This window comes from Kogia breviceps, chromosome 8 (assembly GCF_026419965.1).
Source record: "Kogia breviceps isolate mKogBre1 chromosome 8, mKogBre1 haplotype 1, whole genome shotgun sequence".
In the NCBI taxonomy this organism is placed as follows: Eukaryota; Metazoa; Chordata; class Mammalia; order Artiodactyla; family Physeteridae; genus Kogia; species Kogia breviceps.
Window position 1 is genome coordinate 81,625,212 of NC_081317.1, and position 26,675 is coordinate 81,651,886.

The 26,675-nt window shown below is 38.7% G+C and overlaps 1 protein-coding gene across 3 annotated transcripts in view; it reads left to right on the top strand.

The window, feature by feature from the left end:
* The window catches only part of GCNT1 (glucosaminyl (N-acetyl) transferase 1), a 68,494-nt gene that overhangs the window by 33,940 nt on the left and 7,879 nt on the right, over positions 1-26,675 (top strand). For all 3 annotated transcript variants that reach the window (XM_067039595.1, XM_059071211.2, XM_067039596.1), the window contains one exon: positions 11,177-11,270. The gene's annotated coding sequence lies outside the window, so the exon portion shown is untranslated. The remainder of the gene's footprint in view (positions 1-11,176; positions 11,271-26,675) is intronic.

Here is a 26,675-nt window from a genome sequence, read left to right on the forward strand (position 1 = left end):
TAATGTAAAGACATTTTACACTCCTTCTAGTTTTAAATTTTAATTTTAATTAATTAAATTAAAATAAATTATTTTCCTTAGTTAGGCTAGCTACATTTCAGTTGCTCAATAGCCACATGTGACTAGTGGCTTCCATATTGTACAGCATAGCCCTAGAGGTAACCATTTTCAACTTTTTACATATTTCTTTGAGTCTTTATTTCCATATCTTTAAATAACTTGCTTATATTGTTTCTTTATTTTTCAGTTGTAAAGTCTTTCTATTGACTTTCTACTGTTAAAGAAGATTTAATTCTCTTTTATCTCCAAACCCTCCTGCTATGTGTTCACTTCACAGCCCTGTTCCCCATCCTCCCAATCAGTGATTCTGAAAACTTGTTTTACACTCTTAAAAATTATTGAAGATCACAAAGAGCTTTTTTTATGCGTGATATGTTTATCGGTATTTAGCCTGTTAGAAATTAAGACTGAGAAAATTAAATATTATTTATGTAAAAAATGGTAAGTCCTTTGCATATTATCATAAGTAATATTTTTTAAATGAAAACCCTTTCATAAAAATTCGTGAGAAGAGTAATAACTTACAAATAAATACAAAAAATTTTATATTTTTGCAAATCTCTTTAATATTTGCCTTAATAGAAAACAGCCTAATAGAAATGAGAAAATACTTGCCTCTGAACTCATTCTGAAGACAAATCACATATTATATAGCCTCTGGAAAACTGCACTGTATACTTGTAGTAAGAATATGGGAGTAAAAAGGGTGAATGATATCCTAGTATCATTATGAAAATAGTTTCAAGATTCTCTGTATATTATCATAATTTTGTCAGACCATGACTCAGTGTTTATATTATTATGACCATGTGTTAGATGAGCTTTAGTAGCATAAGCTGAGTTAAGCAGCATACCATGGATTTTTTTTAAATTGCGCTTTTTTGTTTTCCTCAGAGATGCCTTCTTTTCATATATATATGTTTTTTACTATGTACATTTTACTTATTCAACTTTGAACTCTTAGTTGTCAAAATCTCTTCAAAATACATTCCTTTACAGCAGGTGTTTTCTCCCTTTTGTCTTAAATATCTTCTGTAGCCATTTGACTTGGTTCAGTTAAGACTGGTTTTTTCCTAGCACCCCTGCATATCCTAGGATCACTTTAACTCAGAATCCTGGGAATTTCTGTTGCCTCTCTTTTTATATTGGATCCGTGATTATTAGGTGCCCTGTCTTTTTCTTGATACGTAGTACAGTTGTCCCTCAGTATCAGCGGGTGGGTGTGGGTATGGTGGAGATTGGTTCCAGAACCCCCGAAGATACCAAAACCTGCCAGTGCTCCAGTCTCATATAAAATGATGTAGTATTTGCAAGTAACCTACACATATACTCCTGTATACTTTCAGTCATCTCTAGACTACCTGGTACAATGTAAACGCTATGTAAATAGTTGTAAGTACAATGTAAATAGTTTGCTGGAGAATGGCAGATTCAAGTTCTGCTTTTTGCAACTTTCTAGAATGTTTTTCCTCAATTTTTTTTTTTAAATGATACAGTGGACAACTCAGTCTACATTTCTTTTTACAGTAGTGCTAGTTTTTTTCTTTTTTTAAGACCATTATTTATTTACTTATTGGCCGTGCTGTGTGGCATGTGGGATCTTAGTTCCCTGACCAGGGATCAAACCCGTGCCCCCTGCAGTGGAAGCGCAGAGTCCTAACCACTGGATTGCCAGGGAATTCCCCCAAATATTTTTGATTTGAGGTTAGTTGAATTCAAGCATATAGAACACACAGATACAGAGCCCATGGATAGGGAGGGCCAACTGTATAGTATTAACGTGGGGGCCAGATTGTGTAGGTTTGAATCTTAGCTTTCCTGCTTACTAGGTATGTGACTGATATTGTGATTTATAATAAATATGTAAGTCTATCTGTCTAATGTGTCATTTAAAGCTTGTGTTTCCTTATTAATTTTCTGTCTGGATGATCTGTCCATTGCTGTAAGTGGGGTGTTAAAGTCCCCCACTATTATTGTGTTACTGTTGATTTCCCCTTTTATGGCTGTTAGCATTTGCCTAATGTATTGAGATGCTCCTACATTGGGTGCATAAATATTTATAATTGTTATATCTTCTTCTTGAATTGATTCCTTGATCATTATGTAGTGCATGGAATATCTTTTTCCACCTCCTCACTTTCAGTCTGTATGTATCCTTAGGTCTGAAGTGGGTCTCTTGTAGACAGCATATATGCGGGTCTTGTTATTTTATCCCTTCAGCCAGTCTGTGTCTTTTGGTTGGAGCATTTAATCCATTTACATTTAAGGTAATTATTGATATGTATGTTCCTATTACCATTTTCTTAATTGTTTTGAGTTTGTTTTTGTAGGTCTTTTCTTCTCTTGTGTTTCCCTCCTAGAGAAGTTTCTTTAGCATTTGTTGGTGGTGCTGAATTCTCTTAGCTTTTGCTTGTCTTTAAAGGTTTTAATTTCTCTGTGGAATCTGAATGAGATCCTTGCTGGGTAGAGTAATCTTTGTTGTAGGTTTTTCCCTTTCATCACTTTAAATATATCCTGCCACTCTCTTCTGGCCTGCAGAGTTTCTACTGAAAAATCAGCTGATAACCTTATGGGGTTTCCCTTGTATGTTATTTGTTGGTTTTCCCTTGACTCTTTTAATACTTTTTCTTTGAGTTTAATTTTCATTAGTTTGATTAATATGTCTCAGTGTGTTTCTCCTTGGGTTTATCCTGTGTGGGACTCTCTGTGCTTCCTGGACTTGGGTGGCTATTTCCTTTTCCATGTTAAGGAAGTTTTCAACTATAATCTCTTCAAATATTTTCTCAGACCCTTTCTCTTTCTCTGCTTTTTCTGGGACCCCTATAATTTGAATGTTGGGTGTTTAATGTTGTCCCAGAGCTCTCTGAGATTTTCCTTAGTTCTTTTCATCCTTTTTTCTGTATTCTGCTCCTTGGCAGTTATTTCCACCATTCTGTCTTCCAGTTTACGTATTCATTTTTCTTCCTCAATTATTCTGATGTTGACTCCTTCTAGTGTATTTTTCGTTTCATTTACTGTGTTGTTCATCACTGTTTGTTCTTTAGTTCTTCTAGGTCCTTATTAAACATTTCTTGTATTTTCTCAATCTGTGCCTCCATTCGATTTCCAAGATTTTGGATCATCTTTACTGTCATTACTCTGAATTATTTTTCAGGTCGATTGCCTGTGTCCTCTTCATTTACCTTTCTTGTAGGTTTTTACCTTGCTCCTTCGTCTGTAACGTATTTCTCTGCTGTCTCATTTTTGCTGATGGGTGGGGCTGTGTTCCTGTCTTGCTGGTTGTTTGGCCTGAGGCATCCAGCACTGGAGTTTGCAGTCAGTTGGGTGGAGCCATGTCTTGGTGCTGAGATGGGAACCTCTGGGAGGGCTGACACTGATTAATATTCCCTAGGGCTTGAAGTTCTCTGTTAGTCCAGTGGCTTGGACTTGGCATTCCCACCACAGCGACTCAGGCCCGACCCATAGCCTGGGAACCAAGACCCCACAAGCCACGCAGTGTGGCAAAAAAGAAAAAGAAGACACCCCCACCCCCAGAAAACAGACAACAAATGAAAAAGATCAGAAGAATAACAAAGATTAAAAAATAAAATAAAATTAGAAAAATAAAAAATATTAGAAAAAATAAAAGTTAAACAACAACAAAACAAAGTGCAAGAGCAAAAAAAAAAAAAAGAAAGAATTTTTAAAAATAAATAAAAAAAAAAAAAACTCACTGGTGCCTGTGCTATCAGTGTCCTTGCCCCCATGTGAGCTACATCCAACCCCCGCTTCCCTAGGAGGGCCTCCAAGACCTCTAGGTAGGTCTCTGGACCCACTGTATCAGCCCCACCTCTGCATGTTTTCCTTTCAGCAGCATCTGCTTCTGAAGGTGGCCTGGAGTACATGAGCCTGTGTAGGCCAGCTGGGGTGCAGGCTTCCATGGGCATGTCCGCAGGGGCCGACATAGCTGGAGGAGGCTTTGTGGCAGGGTGTGGGGGTGTGGTGCTCAGATCCACTGGGACCCACTCAGCCAGAAGAGGCTTTGGGGGTGTGACACAGTCGGAGGAGGCTCTGTCAGGGGCAGTGGTCCCCCAAAGGTCCCCTCCTATCCCTGCCGATCCTCCCATCATGAGAGGGTCCCCCTGAATGTGGGAACATCTCCTTCCCCCACCCAACCCCAGATCACCAGCCCCATCCTGTCTCCACCTGTCCTCCCCCCTCTTCCCTCCCTTGTCCCACCTAGCTGTGCTGGGACCCCTCCTGTACCCCTAAGTGTCTGAGGTCCTCCTCCAGTGTCCAGCAGGTGCTCTGACGCATCCCTGTCATACCTGTGAAGAGACGTGAACTCCAAATCCTCCTACTCTGCCCTCTTGACTCTGCCCCTCTCCCTAAGAGCTCATTTTTATTCTCTCTTCCTTTTTCATAGTCTCTTGTTCTTGTTTCATGGCTGCAATAGTTTCTCTTATGCCTTTGCCAATAATAGCACTAGGATTTTGTTGTTGCAGTTTTCATCTCTTGATCTTAATTTCTCCATGTGACAGAATATTTAGTGGATACAGATTCCTCCCATTGCAGTATCCATGCCCCCTTGCAATTGATTTTGCTTCTCTTCCCATCCAGAAGTAGAACCTTACTTCCTCTGGAATCATGGCTGGCCTGGTGACTTTCTCTGACTAATAGAATGTGACAGAAGCGATGTTGTGTATGTTCTGGAGCTTAGGCCTTATGAGGCTTTGGAGCTGCTGTGTTCCCTTGGTATGCTGCCATGCAGCTGCCAAGTAAGGAATCTTTTCCAGACTAGTAGATGATGAGAAGCACCCCAGCTAGCATCCAGTACCATGTGCAGATGTGAACGAGCTATATGGAATCCTCCAACGTAGACAGTCCTCCATCTGCATGCAACTGCCTAGGTGAGCCCAGGTAAAGCCAGAAGGATTGCCCAACCAATTCTAAAAGTAGTGAGAAATAATAAATTGTTGTTCTTTTCCATCATTAGGAATTGTGGTTGATTATATAGAAATAGTTAACTGATACTCTCCTCTGTTTTTGTTTGTTTGTTCTGATCTCTTTTGTGTCATGAGCTTTTCTTGGGTATCGGGTAGTTCTCTCTTATCTGACGCCAAAGCCTGGGAGATATATATGCCTGCCTGCCAGTGTTCTGGAAATGACTTAATTCCCTTGTTTTCAGGTCAGTACTTCTGCCCTCAGCTGTGCCTTGTACCCTCCAGGTCAGATACCATCTGTTTCACATTTTCTAGAGTTTTTCACTGAGGCCAGGAAGGGTATTTACTGGGTTATGAAGAATAGGGGTCTGGGAGTCTTAACAGCCTTTTAAGTAGATTTTCACTCAGTGGAATTTAACTCCATTTCACGCTGCTTCCCGAGGAGTTGTGTTGCCAGTTCTGGAGCCTTCTGAGGAGGAGCAGATGGCTGATGGTGGGAGGTGCGGGGTAGGGGGGGCTGTGCTGTAAGTTGAGTTGCCTCTCAGCTTTCTCCTCTGCCTGCTTAAGGGTCAGCTTTCTGAGATCTCCAAGTCAGTTACCACTCAGTCGCTCTAGCTTTTAAAAGTTTGGTGCCATTTTCTCAATTCTTTGAGAGGTTTAATCATTTACTATCATTTCATCTTTAAACAGCATGTTCTTTTCAATAGACTCTCTAAAATAGGATAGTCCTTGCTGCAAGTGTAGAGAACTGGTGACAGAACCCTTCTCTGACATTCAAAAGGGAGAGAGGATAGATGTTCAATTTTTAGCAGAGGAACGTGGGCTTCACTTGAGAGAGACTTTCTTTCTTTCAACAAACATAACCAAGTGATTCTCTGTGCTGCAACGTTCTCTCGTTGCAGACCATGGGCTGTAGGTGCGCAGGCTTCAGTAGTTGTGACATGCGAGCTCAGTAGTTGTAGCTTGCGGCTGTAGAGCTCAGGCTCATTTGTGGCGCACAGGCTTAGTTGCTCTGCAGCATGTGGGATCTTCCCGGCCCAGAGCTCGAACCCGTGTCCCCTGCATTGGCAGGCAGATTCTTAACCACTGCACCACCAGGGAAGACCTGTGTGTACTTTTTAAAGAAAGAATATTTCCACTACTTAAAAAATGGTACAATAGGCAATAGGTAGAGAGAATTATTCTTATCTATAGTAGTTTTATTTGGACTTAAACCAGAATTACTTTGGTGGAAATTGTTGAAGAAAAGAATTTACCTTTTAACTTCTCCTTTCTTTTATTATAGTTATATCTGTCAGCTTTAACCTTAACAGAGGTTAACAAAACTAACCAGTGCAGAGCCCTTCCTATCTCTCTCTCTTTTTTTTTTTAATTATTTTTTTTGGCTGCGTTGGGTTTTCATTGCTGTGCATGGGCTTTCTCTAATTGCAGTGAGCAGGGGCTACTCTTCATTGCGGTACTTGGGCTTCTCATTGCAGTGGCTTCTCTTGTTGTGAAGCACAGGCTCTGGGCACGGGGGCTTCAGTAGTTGTGGCTCGCGGGCTCTAGAGCTCAGGCTCAGTAGTTGTGGTGCGTGGGCTTCGTTGCTCTGCAGCATGTGGGATCTTCCCGGACCAGGGATTGAACATGTGTCCCTTGCATTGGCAGGCGGATTCTTAACCACTGCACCAACAGAGAAGTCCCTTTTTTACTTTTTTAAATTTAATTTTTAATTGAAGTATAGTTGATGTGTTGCGATATTATATAAGTTACAGGTATACAATATAGTGATTCACAATTTTTAAAGGTTATGCTCCATTAATAGTTATTATAAAATATTGACTATATTCCCTGTGTTGTACAATGTATCCTTGTAGCTTACTTTTTACGTAATAGTTTGTACCTCTTAATCCCTACCCCTATAATGCCTCTCCCCTCATCCCTCTCCCTACTGGTAACCACTAGTTTGTTGTCTATATCTGTGAGTTTGTTTCTTTTTTGTTATATTCACTAGTTTGTTGTATTTTTAATTTATTTTTAAAATTAATTTTTATTGGAGTATAGTTGCTTTACAATGTTGTGTTAGTTTCTACTGTATAGCAAAGTGAATCAGCTATACGTATACATATATCCCCTCATTTTTGGATTTCCTTCCCATTTAGGTCACCGTAGAGCATCGAGTAGAGTTCCCTGTGCTAATCAGTAGGTTCTCATTAGTTATTTATATTTTATACATAGTATCAATAGTGTATATATGTCAATTCCAATCTCCCAATTCCTTGCACCCCCTGTTGTGTTTTTTAGATTCCACATGTAAGTGATATCATACAGTATTTGTCTTTCTTTGTCTGACTTATTTCACTTAGCATAATGCCCTCCAAGTCCATCCATGTTGTTGCTGATGGCAGGGTTTCATTCTTTTTTATGGCTGAGTAGTACCCCCCCCACATCTTCATTCATTCATCTGTTGATGGACACTATCTCTTTGTCTAGGAGTCTCAGGTGTAATTAGAGGCTGAACAAGGAAATCCTGATTGTTCTTAGAGGTGTGTATATGAATAGTCATGTAAATATGGTAAATCCTTTTCCTTCCAAATTCTGAATATGTTATGTCATATTAATTTATACTAAAATATATATTACTCCCCCTCCCTCCCTCTTCCTGTTTTACCTTTCTATTATTAAAAAAGAAATTAAGGAGAAGATAGCCTGAGTCACATGTAGCTCATTTCTTTAAACATTTTTTTCATTTTCTTCTTTATATGGTGATAGTTTTCTAAATTAAACTAGTAAGTGTGTGATTGAGATGAATATCATCATTCTGGAATTGGTTCATTTTAAAATAAAGAGGCAAAAAGAAACGAAATCAAGTTAGTTGTAGTGAGGTGGATGGACCTCGAGTCTGTCATACAGAGTGAAGTAAGTCAGAATGAGAAAAATAAATACCGTATGCTAATGCATATATATGGAATCTAAAAAAAAATGGTTCTGATGAACCTAGGGGCAGGACAGGAATAGAGACGCAGACGTAGAGAATGGACTTGAAGACACGGGGTTGGGGGCGAAGGCTAAGCTGGGACAAAGTGAGAGAGTGGCATGAACATATATACACTCCCAAATGTAAAATAGATTGCTAGTGGGAAGCAGCTGCATAGCACAGGGAGATCAGCTCGGTGCTGTGTGACCAGCTGATGGTGGGATAGGGATGGTGGGAGGGAGGCGCAAGAGGGAGGGGATATGGGGATATATGTATACATATAGCTCATTCACTTTGTTATACAGCAGAAAGTAATACAACATTGTAAAGCAATTACACTCCAATAAAGATGTAAAAATAAATAAATAAAATACAGAGGCACATGCTAATCATATCTAGTAGACTTTAATTTTGAAATGCCGCTATAGCACTTATATTTTTACGTTGTAAGGTCTTCTGATGTTTCTTACTTACTCCAAGCTGAAATATAGATCTCATGATCAATGGTGTGTTTTTTTTTTTTTTTTTTTTTTTTTTTGCGTTACGTGGGCCTCTCACTGTTGTGGCCTCTCCTGTAGTGGAGCACAGGCTCCGGACGCGCAGGCTCAATGGCCATGGCTCACGGGCACAGCCGCTCCACGGCATGTGGGATCTTCCCAGACCGGGGCACGGACCCGCGTCCCCTGCATCGGCAGGCGGACTCTCAACCACTGCGCCACCAGGGAAGCCCCGATCAGTGGTTTTTGGACTTCTCTTATGTGCATCTCCTCATCTATTTATCATTGTGCAAATAAGCCTGCATGAGTTGTACTCTTTTCCTCTACTGTATGTTTTTGATCAGATCCTTACCATTTGCGCTGTTGAATACAAAGCGCACTTGGTGGAAGAATAAAATGAGAAAGAGGCCTTTTGCTTGGAACAGCAATGTAATTCTAAACACCCCCTATGGCCAGTTATGTGATGCTGGTCAAAGTATACAACCCCTGTGTTTCAACACCCATCTCTCCCATTGCTCTGTGCTCCTAATATAGTGTTATTTAATCTCGTGGAAAACAGTGTTTAAGTTATTAATACTGATGCTCTTCCAAGCTAAGCCACGGATTACACTATGATTGATTTTGTCATCATTTCATGATTCTGATTTCTTTCGAGTCAATAATAATTATTTCCTCAACCCCCTTCATTTGCTTTTCTTCAATGTAGGTATTACAGATTCACCCCAAACTCTGCCAGTTGCTTACATTGGCTTTCAATATGCTTATTCCCATCAGTTATTCCATCCATTTCATCTTCTTGAAGACGTCTATTCCAGGGCCTTCTGACCCACTTCCATCTTCTGTATTTGTCTGTGGCCTATTACACACACAGCCTAGGGTGTTCCTTTACTGTCCTACTGGTATTTCCTTTCCTTCCTTCTGGTATTGTGATACAGTTTCTGATTCTAATGTTTTCCTCTTTCTTGGTTTATACTTTAGTTTTGATGGAGCTCATCCTCCAGTAGCTTCCTGAAAAAGGATGCATAATGGTAAATATTTTGAGGCCTTGCCTTTCTTAATATGTAAAATGTTTTTATTTTACCCTTAATTTACTTAGTAGTTCATCTGGTTCTAAGAATTCTCATCTGGAATTCAGTTTCTTTTAGTACTTTGGAGGCATTGCTCCATTATAATCTGGCTTCTTTGGTTGGCTTTTATGAAGTATGAAGACATTTTGCTTCTGAATCTTTTTCATGTGGATTATTACACCATCCGCGCCCACCCCCCCCAAAACCTACACGATAACTCTTTTTACCAGTGTTCTGACATTTCATGATTAGTTACGTATGTCTTGGTGTGGGTCTGTTTTTCACCCATCATGTTGGTATTCCAAGGGACTTTTCTTTTCTTTCTTTTTTTTTTTCTTGTGGTACGCGGGTCTCTCACTGTTGTGGCCTCTCCTGTTGCGGAGCACAGGCTCCGGACGCGCAGGCTCAACAGCCATGGCTCACGGGCCCAGCCGCTCCGCGGCATGTGGGATCTTCGCGGACCGGGGCACGAACCCATGTTCCTTGCATTGGCAGGCGGATTCTCAACCACTGTGCCACCAGGGAAGCCCCAAGGGACTTTTCAATCCGGAAACCATCCCTTTGTTTTGAGATACAGTCTTGAATTATTTAATTGATTTAATTATTTACTTCCATTTTTCTGTTTTCTCTTTTTGGAGAAAGGGTGGATCTCCTGGTCTGGTTCTCTAAAGTACTATATTTTTTTTCCTCTAATTTTCCATCAGTTAGTTTGACTATTTGCTTAACCTCCCGAGAGTTTTTCTCAACTTTATTTTCCAATGCTTCTATTGAATTTTTCAGTTTTTGCTGTCATGTTATTACGTTTTAAGAGCTTTTTATTTGCCACGTGTTCTGTTTATGTGGTTTCTTGTTTGTTCTAATCATTGCTTTGAGGCAAACCACCCCAAACATAGTAACATAAAACATTGCTGTTTTATTTTTTGCTCACACATTCTGTGGGTCAGGAATTCAGTTAAGACTTGAGTGACTAGGGTCTGGAGTCATCTGTGGCTTCTTCACTCACATGGCTGGCACCTGGGCTGGGATGAATTGAAGACTGGGTTCAGCTGGGACTGTTGACTTGGGTACCAATGTGTGGCCTCTCTGTGTGGCTTCTTGCAACATGAGAAGTGAACTTTCCCTCTGACGGGGAGCTTCTGGAAAGCACATTTTCCAAGACAACCAGGTAGAAGCTACGTGGTTTTATATGACCTAATCTTGGTGGTCATGTAGTATCACTTCTGCCAAACTCCACTGGTCAGTATAAACATAAGGTTGTCCAAATTCAAGGGGAAGGGAGTTTTGACCACTTCTTGATTGAAGGGTGGGAAGATCACATTTCAGAAGAGCATATGGTATGGTAATATTTTTTTGCCTGTTTTTAGATAATACAGTCTGTCTTTGCATATTGATTAATTGTATACAATATCTTTTCTTACCTCTCTGAGGATATTATTAGTAGGTTTCTTTTCCCTGTGCATAGTCTGTCTCCTTGAACATTTGAGGGGCATTCCCAATGTAATCAGCATAATTAAGTCTTTTTCACTTGTCCTGGTTGGATTCCCTAGACAATAAACTCCTGCATTGACTTGGCTGCCAAAGTTCTGGGAGCTGATAGCTGGAAATAGGGAAGGAGATGAGATCTCGATATTTATTGTCCTTGGGTTCACTTAGTCTGACTGTCTTCTCTTTCAGGAAAGGCATCAGTGTTCCAGTGAAGGACCTTTTCCAGGACACTCACGATGACAGTTGCCAAGTCCTGTAGTAGGTCCTGGGTGAGGAAGCCTTGGTATGTATTTGGGACTTTTATTTTTCTTGTTATCTCAGAATTCATGAGCTTTGGTTATTTAGAGTGGTTCTTACAGTTCAGTCATTGGCCTCATTGACTATTCCCACTCCACATCCTTCAAGAAATCTATGTGACTTGTGAAATCTGAAGGTAAAGGAACACTGGGCCCAGCAGTATGAACCTCTGCCATATTTTTGTTATTTGTTTTTTATTTTAAAATTTTATTATTTATTATTATTTTATTTTATAAATTTATTTATTTATTTTTGGCTGCATTGGGTCTTCATTGCTGGGCCCGGGCTTTCTCTAGTTGCGGCGAGCAGGGGCTACTCTTTGTTGCGGGGTGCTGGCTTCTCATTGCCGTGGCTTCTCTTGTTGCAGAGCACAGGCTCTAGGTGCGCGGGCTTCAGTAATTGTGGCACACAGGCTCAGTAGTTGTGGTGCATGGGCTTAGTTGCTCTGCCGTATGTGGGATCTTTCTGGACCAGGGCTTGAACCCATATCTCCTGAATTGGCAGGAGGATTTTTAACCACTGCACCACCAGGGAAGTCCCCTGTTATTTGTTTTTTTAATATTTTCAATATTCTTTGTGTGTGCTTAAACTAAGTAATGTTTGATTACTAAAAGTTCCATTGAAATAATATAGTATGTGGACATTTATGCCTCCCTTTAAACTTTTCCACATAGAAATCCCTTTCTTAATGAAATCTTATTTTCCCTTCACCTTCTCCTAACTCTTAGCCAAGTTTTGTTTAAGGGAATATTCTGTATCTTGAAGTTAGGCTAGTTAAATACTTTGAATGATACATCATTTGGAAGAACTGTATCTTCTCTATTCTCCATGGTGACAAATACACAAAAACAAAAGCATTTTTAATAGACTTGTTTTCTCACACGCTTACCTACTTTACAGACACTTATCCATCGTGTTAAAACCTGAGACTAGTGATTTTACATTTTAAAAAGCATTTTTCAAAGCATGATGGATGTTTAGGATGTGGATGAGAATGGTAAAGACAAGCCTTTTTTGAGGTGAGATCTAAGTTTCTGGTCAGTTTCTTGAGGTGAGATCCAAGTTTTTGGTCAGGAACTTGTATTATCTGTATGAATGTTGGGGTGACTATGAACTCACATTCTTTAAAAAATCTGTCTAGGATAGTTCTTCTACTTCTTGTTTTAAAAACTCCACATGGGCTTCCCTGGTGGTGCAGTGGTTAAGAATCTTCTTGCCAAAGCAGGGCACCACGGGCTCGAGCCCTGGTTCAGGAAGATCCCACATGCTGCGGAGCAACTAAGCCTGTGCTCTTCAACTACTGAGCCCGCAGGCCACAACTACTGAAGCCCACGTGTCTAGAGCCCATGCTCTGCACCAAGAGAAGCCACTGCAGTGAGAAGCCCGTGAACCACAACGAAGAATAGCCCCCACTCGCCGCAACTAGAGGAAAGCCCGTGTGCAGCAATAAAGACCCAACATGGCCAAAAATAAAAATAAATTAAATAAATTAAACAAAAAAAACCTCCACAGGTGCTAGTCTTTTGTTTTTTGGTTGAGTTGTAAGAGTTCTTTATATATTCTGGATATTTAGCAAATAAATGATTTGAAAACATTTTCTTTTATCCTGTGGGTTGTGTTTTCACTTTTTTGGTGGTGTTCTTCGAACCACAAAAGTTTTAAATTTTGGTGGTTTAGTTAATCAATTTTTTTTTTCTTTTATTGCTTGGGCTTTTGGTGTCATATATGAGAATCCATTGCCAAATTCCAGGTCATGCAGATTTACCCCTGTTTTCTTTTTAGTTTTATAGTTTTAGCTCTTGTATTTAGATATTTTATCCATTTTTTGGGCATATGCTATTTTGTATATGCTGTGAGATAGGGACACAACCTCATTCTTTTGGATATGGATATCCAGTTGTACAAACACCATTTGCTTGAAACACTGTTCTTTCCTCATTGAATTTTCTTGGTACCCATATCAAAAATCAGATGACTGTAAATGTAAGAGTTTATTTCTTGGATTCTATTCCATTGTTCTGTATGTCTTCTTGTACCAGTACCATACCATTTCTCTTACCATAGCATTTATAGTAAATTTTGGAATTGGGAAATGTGAGTCTTCCAACTATGGTCTTTTTCAAGACTGTTTTGTCTATCCTGGGTCCCCTGAATTTCCATATGAATTTTAGGATTAGCTTGTCAATTTTTGCTAAAAAAGGCAACTGAAATTTGATAGGAAAATTATTGGTTAATTATTGGGTGTATTGCCATCTTTACAATATTGAGTCTTAAGTTATGAATGTAGAATGTCTTTCCATTTATTGTCTTAAATTTTTTCAACGAAATGTTTTCAACAGTCAAGTCTTATACTTCTTCTGTTGAATTGTTTCTTTCAGCTATTTTATTCTTTTGGATGCTATTATAATTTGAATTACTTCCTTCATTTTATTTTTGGATTGTTTATTGTTAATATATGGAAATACAATTGCATTTTTTTATAATGATCTTGAATCTTGCAAACTTGTTAAATTCATTCTAATATTTTTTTGTGTGTTTTTCTTAGGGTTTTCTATAAACAAGATTATGTCATCTACAAGTAGAGATAGTGTTACTTCTTTCATTTTAAACTTGATGGCTTTTATTTCTTTTTCTTCCCTAATTGCTTTTCCTAGATCCTGCAGTAAAATGTAATAAAAGTAACAAGCGTGGACATGCTTTTCTTGTTCCTGATCTTAGAGGGGGAGAAGCTAGTCTTTTACCATTAAGATGTGCTGTTAGCTGTGCATTTTTCATAGATGGCTTACCAGGTTGTTTCTGTCATGAAATGGTGTTGATTCTGTCAAACGCTTTTTTCTGTATCTTTTCTGATTATGGAGTAATTGTCATTTATTCTATTAATAGGGTGTGTTACATTGACTTTTGCATGTTAAACCAATTTTACATTCCTGGATTAAAACCCATGTGGTCCTGGCATATAATCCTTTGTATGTTGCTGGATTTGGTTTGCTGGTATTGTGTTGAGAATTTTTGTGTCTATAAGTGATATTGATCTATAGTTTTCTTGTGATGTCATTGTCTGCTTTTGTTATCAGGGTAATCGATTACTGGCGTCATAGAGTGAGTTGGGAAATGTTCACTCCTATTCCACTTTTTTAATAAAAGTTTTGGAAGGATTTTTGTTTAATTCTTCTTTAAACGTTGTAAAATTCACCAGTGATCTGGGCCTGGGCTTTTTTTTGGTGGGAGGGTTTTTGATAATTGTCGTTACAGCTCTGTTCAGATTTTCTATTTCCTCTTGAATCACTTTCTGTAGTTAGTGTTTCTCTAAGAATTTGTCAATTTATCCAGATTATCTAATTTTATTGGATGATGACTTTTCATAGTATTTCCTTACAATCCTTTGTATTTATGTAAGGTTGGTATGTAAGGTTGATATTTTAAAAATATAGGTGTTTGGGCTTCCCTGGTGGCGCAGTGGTTGGGAATCTGACTGCCAAGGCAGGGGACACGGGTTCGAGCCCTGGTCTGGGAATATCCCACATGCCACGGAGCGGTTGGGCCCGTGTGTTAAACTACTGAGCCTGTGTGTCTGGAGCCTGTGAGAGGCCCGCACACCGTGATGAAGAGTGGCCCCCGCTCTTCGCAACTGAAGAAAGCCCACGCACAGAAACGTAGACCCGACACAGCCAAAAATAAATAAGTAAATTTAAAAAAAAATAAAAAAATATAGATGTTTATAGATATACATTCCTCTTGAACACTGCTTTTGCTGCATCCTATAAGTTTTTTTGTTTTCATGTCATTTGTATCAGAGTAGTTTCTGATTTGCCTAGTGATTTCTTCTTTGACCCATTGGTTATTTAGGAGTGTATAGTTAATTTTCACATATTTGTGAATTTCTAAAATTTTCTTCTGTTGTTGACTTCTAATTTCATTCTTTTGTAGTGAAGGACATATGTTCCATCATTTCAGTGTTTTAAAATTTAATAAGGTTTGTTTGATAGTCTAGCATACGGCCCATCTTGGAGAATTTTCCATGTGTCCTTGAGGAGGATGTGTTTTGCTGTTTGGTGAAGGTGTTCTATAGACGTCTGTTAGGTCTAATTGGTCTATAGTGTTGGTCAAGTCTTCTGTTTCCTTGTTGATCTTCTCCTTTTAATTTGTTTTATGATTATAAAGTGTGCTTCTTTGTCTAATAATTTTTGTCTTTAAGTCTATTTCATCAGATTAGTATGATTACTCTAGCTCTTTTCTTTTGTATTTATTTGTGTAGTATATCTGTTTACATTCTTTTACTTAAACCTAGTTGTGTCTCTCAATCTAAACCATGTCTCTTATAGACATCATATAGTTGGATCATTTAAAAAAAAAATCTATTTTGCCAGTCTCTGCCTTCTGATTGGTGGTCTTCGTCCGTTTATTTATTTATTTATTTTTTAAACATCTTTATTGGAGTATAACTGTTTTACAATAGTGTGTTAGTTTTTTATTTACAACAAATTAAATCAGTTATACATATACATATGTTTCCATATCTCTTCCCTCTTGCATCACCCTCTCTCCCACCCTCCCTATCCCACCCCTCTAGGTGGGCACAAAGCACTGAGGTGATCTCCCTGTGCTATGCGGCAGCTTCCCACTAGCTATCTAATTTACATTTGGTAGTGTATATATGTCCCTGCCACTCTCTCACTTTGTCACAGCTTACCCTTCCCTCTCCCCATTTCCTCAAGTCCATGCTCTAGTAGGTCTGTGTTTTATTCCCATCCTACCACTAATCTCTTCATGACATTTTTTTTCCTTAGAGTCCATATATATGTGTTAGCATACGGTATTTGTTTTTCTCCTTCTGACTTACTTCACTCTGTATGACAGACTCCAGGTCTCTCCACCTCATTACAAATAACTCAGTTTCATTTCTTTTTATGGCTGAGTAATATTCCATTGTATATATGTGCCACATCTTCTTTATCCATTCATCTGTTGATGGACACTTAGGTTGCTTCCATCTCCTGGCTATCGTAAATAGAGCTGCAATGAACATTTTAGTACATGACTCTTTTTGAATTATGGTTTTCTCAGGGTATATGCCCAGTAGTGGGATTACGGGGTCATATGGTAGTTCTATTTTTAGTTTTTTAAGGAACCTCCATACTGTTCTCCATAGTGGCTGTATCAATTTACATTCCCACCAGCAGTGCAAGAGGGTTCCCTTTTCTCCACACCCTCTCCAGCATTTATTGTTTCTAGAGTTTTTGATGATGGCCATTCTGACCGGTGTGAGATGATACCTCATTGTAGTTTTGATTTGCATTTCTCTAATGATTAATGATGTTGAGCATTCTTTCATGTGTTTGTTGGCAATCTGTATATCTTCTATGGAGAAATGTCTATTTAGTTCTTCTGCCCATTTTTGGATTGGGTTGTTTGCTTTTTTGTTATTGAGCTGCATGAGTTGCTTATAAATTTTGGATATTAATCCTTTGCAGTTGCTTCATTTGCAAATATTTTCTCCCATTCTGAGGGTTGTCTTTTGGTCTTTTTTTTTTTTTTTTTTTTTTTTTTTTTTGCGGTATGCGGGCCTCTCACTGTTGTGGCCTCTCCCGTTGCAGAGCACAGGCTCCGGACGCGCAGGCTCAGCGGCCATGGCTCACGGGCTTAGTTGCTCCACGGCATGTGGGATCTTCCCGGACCAGGGCACGAACCCGTGTCCCCTGCATCGGCAGGCGGATTCTCAACCACTGCGCCACCAGGGAAGCCCTGTCTTTTGGTCTTGTTTATGGTATCCTTTGCTGTGCAAAAGCTTTTAAGTTTCATTAGGTCCCATTTGTTTATTTTTGTTTTTATATCCATTTCTCTAGGAGACGGGTCAAAAAGAATCTTGCTGTGATTTATGTCATAGAATGTTCTGCCTATGTTTTCCTCTAAGAGTTTGATAGTGTCTGGCCTTAAATTTAGGTCTTTAACCCATTTTGAGTTTATTTTTGTGTGTGGTGTTAGGGAGTGTTTTAATTTCATACTTTTACATGTACCTGTCCAGTTTTCCCAGCACCACTTATTGAAGAGGCTGTCTTTTCTCCACTGTGTTTCCTTCCCTCCTTTATCAAAGATAAGGTGACCATATGTGTGTGGGTTTATCTCTGGGCTTTCTATCCTGTTCCATTGATCTATATTTCTGTTTTTGTGCCAGTACCATACTGTCTTGATTGCTGTGGCCTTGTAGTATAGTCTGAAGTCAGGGAGCCTGATTCCTCCAGCTCCATTTTTCGTTCTCAAGATTGCTTTGGCTATTCGGGGTCTTTTGTGTTTCCATACAAATTGTGAAATTTTTTGTTCTAGTTCTGTAAAAAATGCCATTGGTAATTTGATAGGGATTGCATTGAATCTGTAGATTGCTTTGGGTAGTAGAGTCATTTTCACAATGTTGATTCTTCCAATCCAAGAACATGGTATATTTCTCCACCTATTTGTATCATCTTTAATTTCTTTCATCAGTGTCTTATAGTTTTCTGCATACAAGTCTTTTGTCTCCTTAGGTAGGTTTATTCCTAGATATTTTATTCTTTTTGTTGCAGTGGTAAATGGGGGGTGTTTTCTTAATTTCACTCTCGGGTTTTTCATCATTAGTATATAAGAATGCCAGGGATTTCTGTGCATTAACTTTGTATCCTGTTACTTTACCAAATTCATTAATGAGCTCTAGTAGTTTTCTGGTAGCATCCTTAGGATTCTCTATGTATAGTATCATGCCATCTGCAAACAGTGACAGCTTTACTTGTTCTTTTCCTATTTGGATTCCTTTTATTTCTTTTTCTTCTCTGATTGCTGTGGCTAGAACTTCCAAAACTGTGTTGAATAAGAGTGGTGAGAGTGGGCATCCTTGTCTTTTTCCTGGTCTTAGTGGAAATGGTTTCAGTTTTTCACCATTGAGAATGATGCTGACTGGGTTTTTCATATATGGCCTTTAGTATGTTGAGGAAAGTTCCCTGTATGCCTACTTTCTGCAGGGTTTTTATCCTAAATGGGTGTTGAATTTTGTCAAAAGCTTTCTCTGCATCTATTGATATGATTGTATCGTTTTTCTCCTTCAGTTTGTTGATATGGTGTATCACGTTGATTGATTTGCATATATTGAAGAATCCTTGCATTCCTGGAATAAACCCCACTTGATCATGGTGTATGATCCTTTTAATGTGCTGTTGGATTCTGTTTGCTAATATTTTGTTGAGGATTTTTGCATCTATGTTCACCAGTGATATTGGCCTGTAGTTTTCTTTCTTTGTGACGTCTTTGTCTGGTTTTGGTATCAGGGTGATGGTGGCCTCATAGAGTGAGTTTGGGACTGTTCCTCCCTCTGCTATCTTTTGGAAGTGTTTGAGAAGGATAGGTGTTAGCTCTTCTCTAAATGTTTGATAGAATTCGCCTGTGAAGCCATCTGGTCCTGGGCTTTTGTTTGTTGGAAGATTTTTAATCACAGTTTCAATTTCAGTGCTTGTGATTGGTCTGTTTATATTTTCTATTTCTTCCTGGTTCAGTCTCGGTGCATTGTGCATTTCTAAGAATTTGTCCATTTCTTCCAGGTTGTCCATTTTGTTGGCATACAGTTGCTTGTAATAATCTCTAATAATCTTTTGTATTTCTGCCTTGTCAGTTGTTACATCTCCTGTTTCATTTCTAATTCTATTGATTTGAGTCTTCTCCCTTTTATTCTTGATGAGTATGGCTAATGGTTTATCAATTTTATTTATCTTCTCAAAGAACCAGCTTTTACTTTTATTGATCTTTGCTATCTTTTCCTTCATTTCTTTTTCATTTATTTCTGATCTGATCTTTATGATTTCTTTCCTTCTACTAAATTTGGGTTTTTTTTGTTCTTCTTTCTCTAATTGCTTTAAGTGCAAAGTTAGGTTGTTTATTCGAGCTGTTTCCTATTTCTTAAGGTATGATTGTATCGCTATAAACTTCCGTCTTAGAACTGCTTTCACTGTATCCCATAGGTTTTGGGTCGTCGTGTCTGCATTGTCATTTGTTTCTAAGTATTTTTTGATTTCCTCTTTGATTTCTTCAGTGATCACTTCGTTATTAAGTAGTGTATTGTTTAGATTCCATGTGTTTGTATTTTTTATAGATCTTTTCCTGTAATTGATATCTAGTCTCATAGCGTTGTGGTCGGAAAAGATACTTGATACGATTTCAATTTTCTTAAATTTGCCAAGGCTAGATTCGTGACCCAGTATATGATCGATCCTGGAGAATGTTCCATGAGCACTTGAGAAAAATGTGTATTCTGTTGTTTTTGGATGGAATGTCCTATAAATATCAATTAAGTCCATCTTGTGTAATGTATCATTTGAAGCTTGTGTTTCCTTATTTATTTTCATTTTGGATGATCTGTCCATTGGTGAAAGTGGGGTGTTAAAGTCCCCTACTATGACTGTGTTACTGTCGATTTCCCCTTTTATGGCTGTTAGCATTTGCCTTATGTATAGAGGTGCTTCTATGTTGGGTGCATAAATATTTACAATTGTTATATCTTCTTCATGGATCGATCCCTTGATCATTATGTAGCGTCTTTCTTTGTCTTTTGTAATAGTTTTTGTTTTAAAGTCTATTTTGTCTGATATGAGAATTGCTACTCCAGCTTTCTTCTGATTTCCATTTGCATGGAATACCTTTTTCCATCCCCTTACTTTCAGTCTGTATGTGTCCCTAGGTCTGAAGTGGGTCTCTTGTAGACAGCATATATATGGGTCTCGTTTTTGTATCCATCAGCCAGTCTGTGTCTTTTGCTTGGAGCATTTAATCCATTTACATTTAAGGTAATTATCGATATGTATGTTCCTATTACCATTTACTTAATTATTTCGGGTTGTTCTTGTAGGTCTTTTCCTTCTCTTGTGTTTCTTGCCTAGAGAAGTTCCTTTAGCATTTGTTGTAGAGCTGGTTTGGTGGTGCTGAACTCTCAGCTTTTGCTTGTCTGTAAAGGTTTTAATATCTCCATCAAATCTGAATGAGATCCTTGCTGGGTAGAGTAATCTTGGTTGTAGGTTTTTTTCCTTCATCAGTTGAAATATGTCCTGCCACTCCTTTCTGGCTTGTAGAGTTTCTGCTGAAAGATCAGATGTTAACCTTATGGGGATTCCCTTGTGTGTTATTTGTTGTTTTTCCCTCGCTGCTTTTAATATGTTTTCTTTGTATTTAATTTTTGACAGTTTGATTATTATGTGTCTTGGCATGTTTATCCTTGGGTTTATCCTGTATGGGACTCTCTGTGCTTCCTGGACTTGACTATTTCGTTTCCTATATTAGGGAAGTTTTCAACTATAATCTCTTCAGATATTTTCTCAGTCCCTTTCTTTTTCTGCTCTTCTTCTGGGACCTCTATAATTCGAATGTTGGTGCGTTTAATGTTGTCCCAGAAGTCTCTGAGACTGTCCTCAGTTCTTTTCATTCTTTTTTCTTTATTCTGCTCTGCAGTAGTTATTTCCAGTATTTTATCTTCCAGGTCACTTATCCGTCCTTCTGCCTCAGTTATTCTGCTATTGATCCCATCTAGAGTATTTTTCATTTCATTTATTGTGTTGCTCATTGTTGCTTGCTTCCTCTTTATTTGTTCTAGGTCCTTGTTAACTGTTTCTTGCAATTTGTCTATTCTATTTCCAAGATTTTGAATCATCTTTACTATCATTATTCTGAATTCTTTTTCAGGTAGACTGCCTATTTCCTCTTCATTTGTTAGGTCTGGTGTGTTTTTATCTTGCTTCTTCATCTGCTGTGTGTTTTTCTGTCTTCTCATTTTGCTTATCTTACTGTGTTTGGGGTCTCCTTTTTGCAGGCTGCAGGTTCGTAGTTCCCGTTGTTTTTGGTGGCTGTCCCCAGTGGCTAAGGTTGTTTCAGTGGGTTGAGTAGGTTTCCTGGTTGGGGGGACTAGTGCCTCTGTTCTGGTGGATGAGGGTGGATCTTGTCTTTCTGGTGGGCAGGTCCACATCTGGTGGTGTGTTTGGGGATGTTGGTAGCCTTATTATGATTTCAGGCAGCCTCTCTGCTAATGGATGGGGCTGTAGACCTGTCTAGCTCTTTGTTGGGCATAGGGTGTCCAGGACTGTTCATTGCTGGTGCTTGAGTGAAGCTGGGTCTTGGTGTTGAGATTGAGATCTCTGGGAGATTTTCGCCGTTTGATATTACATGGAGCTGGTAGGTCTCTTGTGGACCAGTGTCCTGAGGTTGGTTCTCCCACCTCAGAGACACAGACCTGGTGCCTGGCTGGAGCCCCAAGAGCCTTTAATCCATACGGCTCAAAATAAAAGGGAGAAAAAATAGAAAGAAAAGAAAAGGAGGGAAGGAAGGAGGGAGGGAAGGAGAGAAGGAAGGAAGGAAGACAGGAAGGCAGGAAGGAAGAAATGAAGGAAGGAAGAAAGCAAGAAAGGAAGGAAGGAAGGAGAGGATGACGGAGGAAGGAAGGGAGGAAAGGAGGGAAGGAGGGAAGAAAGGAAGAAAGAAAGGGAGAAGACAAAATAAAGTAAGTTAAAGTATAGTTATTAAAATAAAAAATAATTATTAAGAAGAAAAATTTCTATTAAAAGAAAAACAAAGAAAAACGGGTCCGTCTAACCCTAGGACAAATGGTGAAAGCAAAGCTATACAGACAAAATCTCATACAGCAGCACACACATACACACTCACAAAAAGAAAAAAAGGGGAAAATAATAGTGTATCTTGCTCCCAAAGTCCACCTCCTCAACTTGAGATGATTCGTTGTCTATTCAGGTTTTCCACAGATGCAGGTCACTTCAAGTTGATTGTGGAGCTTTAATCCGCTGCTTCTGAGGCTGCTGGGAGAGACCTCCCCCTGTCCTCTTTGTACACACAGCTCCTGGGGTTCAGCTTTGGACTTGGCCCCGCCTCTGCGTGTAGGTCATCAGAGGGCGTCTGCCCTTCACTCAGACAGGGCGGGGTTAAAGGAGCAGCTGATTTGGGGACTCTGGCACAGGCCGGGGGAGGGACGGGCATGGATGTGGGGTGAGCCTGCGGTGGCAGAGGCCAGCGTGACGCTGCACAGGCTTGAGGCGTGCTGTGCCGCGCGTTTTCCCGGGGAAGCGGTCCCTGGATCCCGGGGCCCCAGCAGTGGCGGGCTGCACGGGCTCCCGGAAGGGGCGGTGTGGAGAGTGAGCTGTGCTTGCACACAGGCCTTTTCGTGGCGGCAGCAGCAACCCTAGCATCCCACACCCGTCTCTACTGTGCTGATGCGGCTCGCGCCCGTTTCTGCACCTCCTTTATGCGGTGCTCTTAATCCCCTCTTAGTCCATTTATATTTATTATAATTACAGATAAGGTAGGATTTACATTTGCTATTTTGTTATTTGTTTTTTGTGTGTCTTATGTCTTTTTTGTTCCTCTCTCCTCAGTTGCTGTATTCTTCTGTGTTAGATATTTCTAGTGTACTATTTAATTCCCTTGATGTTTCCTTTACTGTATGTTTTTGAGCTTTTTTAAAGTGATTGCCCTTGGAATTACAAAAAAAAAAAAAAAGAACCTTCTTAACTTAAAATATTCTACTTTAGATTAATACCAACTTAATTTCAGTAGTATTCAAAAACTTTGCTCTGATCTAGCTCTGTTCTCCTTTTCTCCTTTATACTACTATTGCTATATAAATCACATCTTTATACATTATAAACCTGTCAATACAGTGTTACAGTTACTACTTTATGTAGTTATCTTTTAAATCAGATGGGAAAACTAACTGTTCATAGAAAATCACATTTCCTGTGTATATATACTTTTATAGATGCTTTTTATTTCTTCATGTGGATTTGAGTTACTGTCTAGTATCCTTTCTTTTCATCCTGAGGGACTCCATTTAGTATTTCTTTTGGGCAGGTCTGCTAGTGATGAATTCTCTTAGTTTTCATTTATCCAGAAATGTCTTAATTTCTCATTGTTTTTGAACTACTATTTTGCTGGTTATAGAATTCTTGGTTGAATCTTTTTTATTTCTGTCCATTGAATATGTTATTCATTACCTTCTGGTCTCCATTGTTTCTGATTTGAAGCTGTTAATTTTGAGGACCCCTTGTATAATCACTTTTCTCTTGTTATTTTCAAGTTGTCTTTCAACAGTTTAAGAAGTATCTAGATGTGAATTTGAGTTTATCATCCTTGGAAGTCACTGAGCTTCTTGAATGTACAGATTAATTTTTTTCCCAATTTTAATAGATTATTTTTTAGAGCAGTTTTAAGTTTACAGAAAAATTACACAGAGAGTACAGAGTTCTCATAAATCTGCTCACATTGTTTTCCCTATTACTAGTGTCTTGCACAGGTGTGGTACATTTGTTACAAGTGATGAAACAATATTGATACATTATTATAATTAAGAGGGATCAGTCTTTGGGTTTGGACAAATGCATAGTATCCTTTAGCCACTGTAACAGTATCCTGTAGAATAGTTTTATCACCCTAAAAATGCCCTGTTCTGTACCTATTCATCTGTTCCTTCTTTCCTTCAAATCCCTAGTAAATGCTGAACTTTTATTGTCCTTATAGTTTTGCCTTTTCCAGACTATCATATCTTTGGACTCATACAGTGGGTAGCCTTTTCACATAGGCTTCTGTCACTTTGCAGTATGCGTTTAAGCTTCCTCCATGTCTTTTAATAGCTTGGTAGCTGATTTTTTGAAAAATCACTGAATAATATTCCATTTTATAGATGTACCACAAGTTATTCATTCACCTATTGAAGGACATCTTGATTGCTTCCAGTTTTTGGCAATTATGAATAAAGCTGCTATAAACATTGATATGCCTGTTTTTGTGTGTACATATATGTTCAGTTTGGGTAAATAGCTAAGAGTGTGATTGCTGGGTTGAATGATTAGCCTATATTTAGCTTTGTAAGAAACGGCCAAAGTGATTATCCCATTTTGCATACTTGGAGCTCATTGAGTCTCTTGGATATTCAGATTAATTTTTTAAAGTCAAATTTGGGAAGTTTCAGCCATTATTCACATTTTTTTCTGGAGATATCACACTCCCTGACTTCAGAACATATTATAAACCTAGAGCAATCAAAACAGTGTGGTGCAGGGACAAAAACAGACACATAGATCAATGGAACAGAATAGAGAGCCTGGAAATAAATGTACACACTTATGGTTAATTAGTCTGTGATAAAGGAGGCAAGAATTTACAGTGGAGAAAAGACAGTCTCTTCAATAAGTGTTTTGGGAAAACTGGATAGCTATATGTAGAAGAACAAGATTAGAAGAACATTTCTTCACACCATATATAAAAACAAACTCAAAATAGATTGAAGACCTATATATAAGACCTGAAACCATAAAACTCCTAGAAGAGAACATGGGCAGAATGCTCTTTGCCATAAATTATAGCAACATTTTTTGGGAACTGTCTCCTAAGGCAGAAGAAATAAAAGCAAAATTAAACAATGGAACCTAATTTTAAACTTAAAAGCTCTTTGAACAGCAAAGGAAACCACTGGACAAGACAAAAAGACAACCTACTGAATGGAAGAAAATATTTGCAAATGATATGACTGATAAGGCGTTATTATCTAAAATATGTAAACAGCTCATACAACTCAATATAAAAACAAACAACCCAATCAAAACATGGGCACAAGACATGATTAGACATTTTTCCACAGTAGATATACAGATGGCCAACAGCCATATGAAAAAATGCTCGTCTCTAATCATCAGGAAAATGCTAATCAAAACCACAATGAGATATCACCTCATACCTGTCAGGATGGCTGTCATCAAAAGTCTACAAATAACAAATGTTGATGAGGATGTAGAGAAGAGGGAACCCTAGTACACTATTGGTGGGAATGTCAGTTGGTGCAACCACTATGGAAAACAGTATGGATGTTCCTCAAAAAACTAAAAATAGAACTATCATATGATTCAGCAGTTCTACTGCTGGATATATATCAGAAGAAAATGAAAACACTAATTTTAAAAGATACATGTACCCCAGTGTTCATAGTAATGTTATTTACAATAGCCAAGATATGGACGCAAACTAAATTGCCTATCACTGGAATATTACTCAGCCGTAAAAAATGAAACCCTGCCATTTGCCACAGGATGGATGGACCTAGAGAGTATTATGCTTAATGAAATAAGTTATACAGAGAAAGATAATACTCTGTTATTAGTTATATGTGGAATCTAAAAAATAAAACATGAATATATATAACAGGCCTCACAAATACAGAGAACAAACTAGTGATTACCAGTTGGGAGAGGGCAGGGGAGGAGGAGCAAAATAGGTGTATGGGATTAAGAGACACAAACTATTATATATAAAATAAGCAACAAAGAATTATTGTACAGCACAGGGAAATAAAGCCATTATTTGGCAATTATTTTAAATGCAGTATAATATATAAAGTATTGAATCACTATGTTGTACACCTGAAACTAATATTGTAAGTCAACTGTACTTCAGTAAACAAAATAAAGTCAAATTTGGGAAGTTTTCAGCCATTATTCAATTTTTTTCTTCACCTCTCCCCCATGCTCATGACTGCAGCCCCCTCTGTCACCCTACTCTCCCACCCTTTCCTCCACTTTCTTTTTGACACTCCTGTTATGCATTTGTTGATGTGCTTAATGGTTTCTCAGAGATCTCTGAGCCTCTGTCATCTTTCTTAATTCGTTTTTCCTTTTGTACCTCAGACTGGATACTCTCACTTGACCTTTCCTCAGTTCCATTGATTCCTTCTACTGTCAGTGCACACCTGCTGTTGAGCCCCTCTAGTCAGTTTTTCAATTCAGTTATTGTACTTTCAATACCGTCAATTCTATTAGTTCTTTTTTTTTTGCGGTACCCGGGCCTCTCCCTGTTGTGGCCTCTCCCGTTGTGGAGCACAGGTTCTGGATGCGCAGGCTCAGTGGCCATAGCTCATGGGCCCAGCCGCTCCACAGCATGTGGGATCTTCCCAGACTGGGGCATGAACCCATGTCCCCTGCATTGGCAGGTGGACCCTCAACCACTGCACCACCAGGGAAGCCCGGTTCTTTTTTATAATTTATATTTCTTTATTGAAATTCTCAATTTGGTTAAATATCTTTCTCATGGTTTGATTTAGTTCTTTAGTTCTTTGAACATACTTATAATCATTGACTGAAAGTCTTTGTGTAGTTAAGTCCAGTGCTTGGGCTTCCTCTGGGACAGTTTTTATTGAAGCCCCTTTTTCTGTGTATGGGCCAGACTTGTGTTTCTCTACGTGCCCTGTAATTTTTTGTTGTTGTTGAAAGTGGACATTTTATAATGCATCAACTTGAGAAATCAGACCTCTGCCCCTGCGCAGCCCAGGGTTTATTGTTGTTATGGACCTTCTTGGGTTAATTTTGTATATCTGTGTTCTTTATTGCGTGAG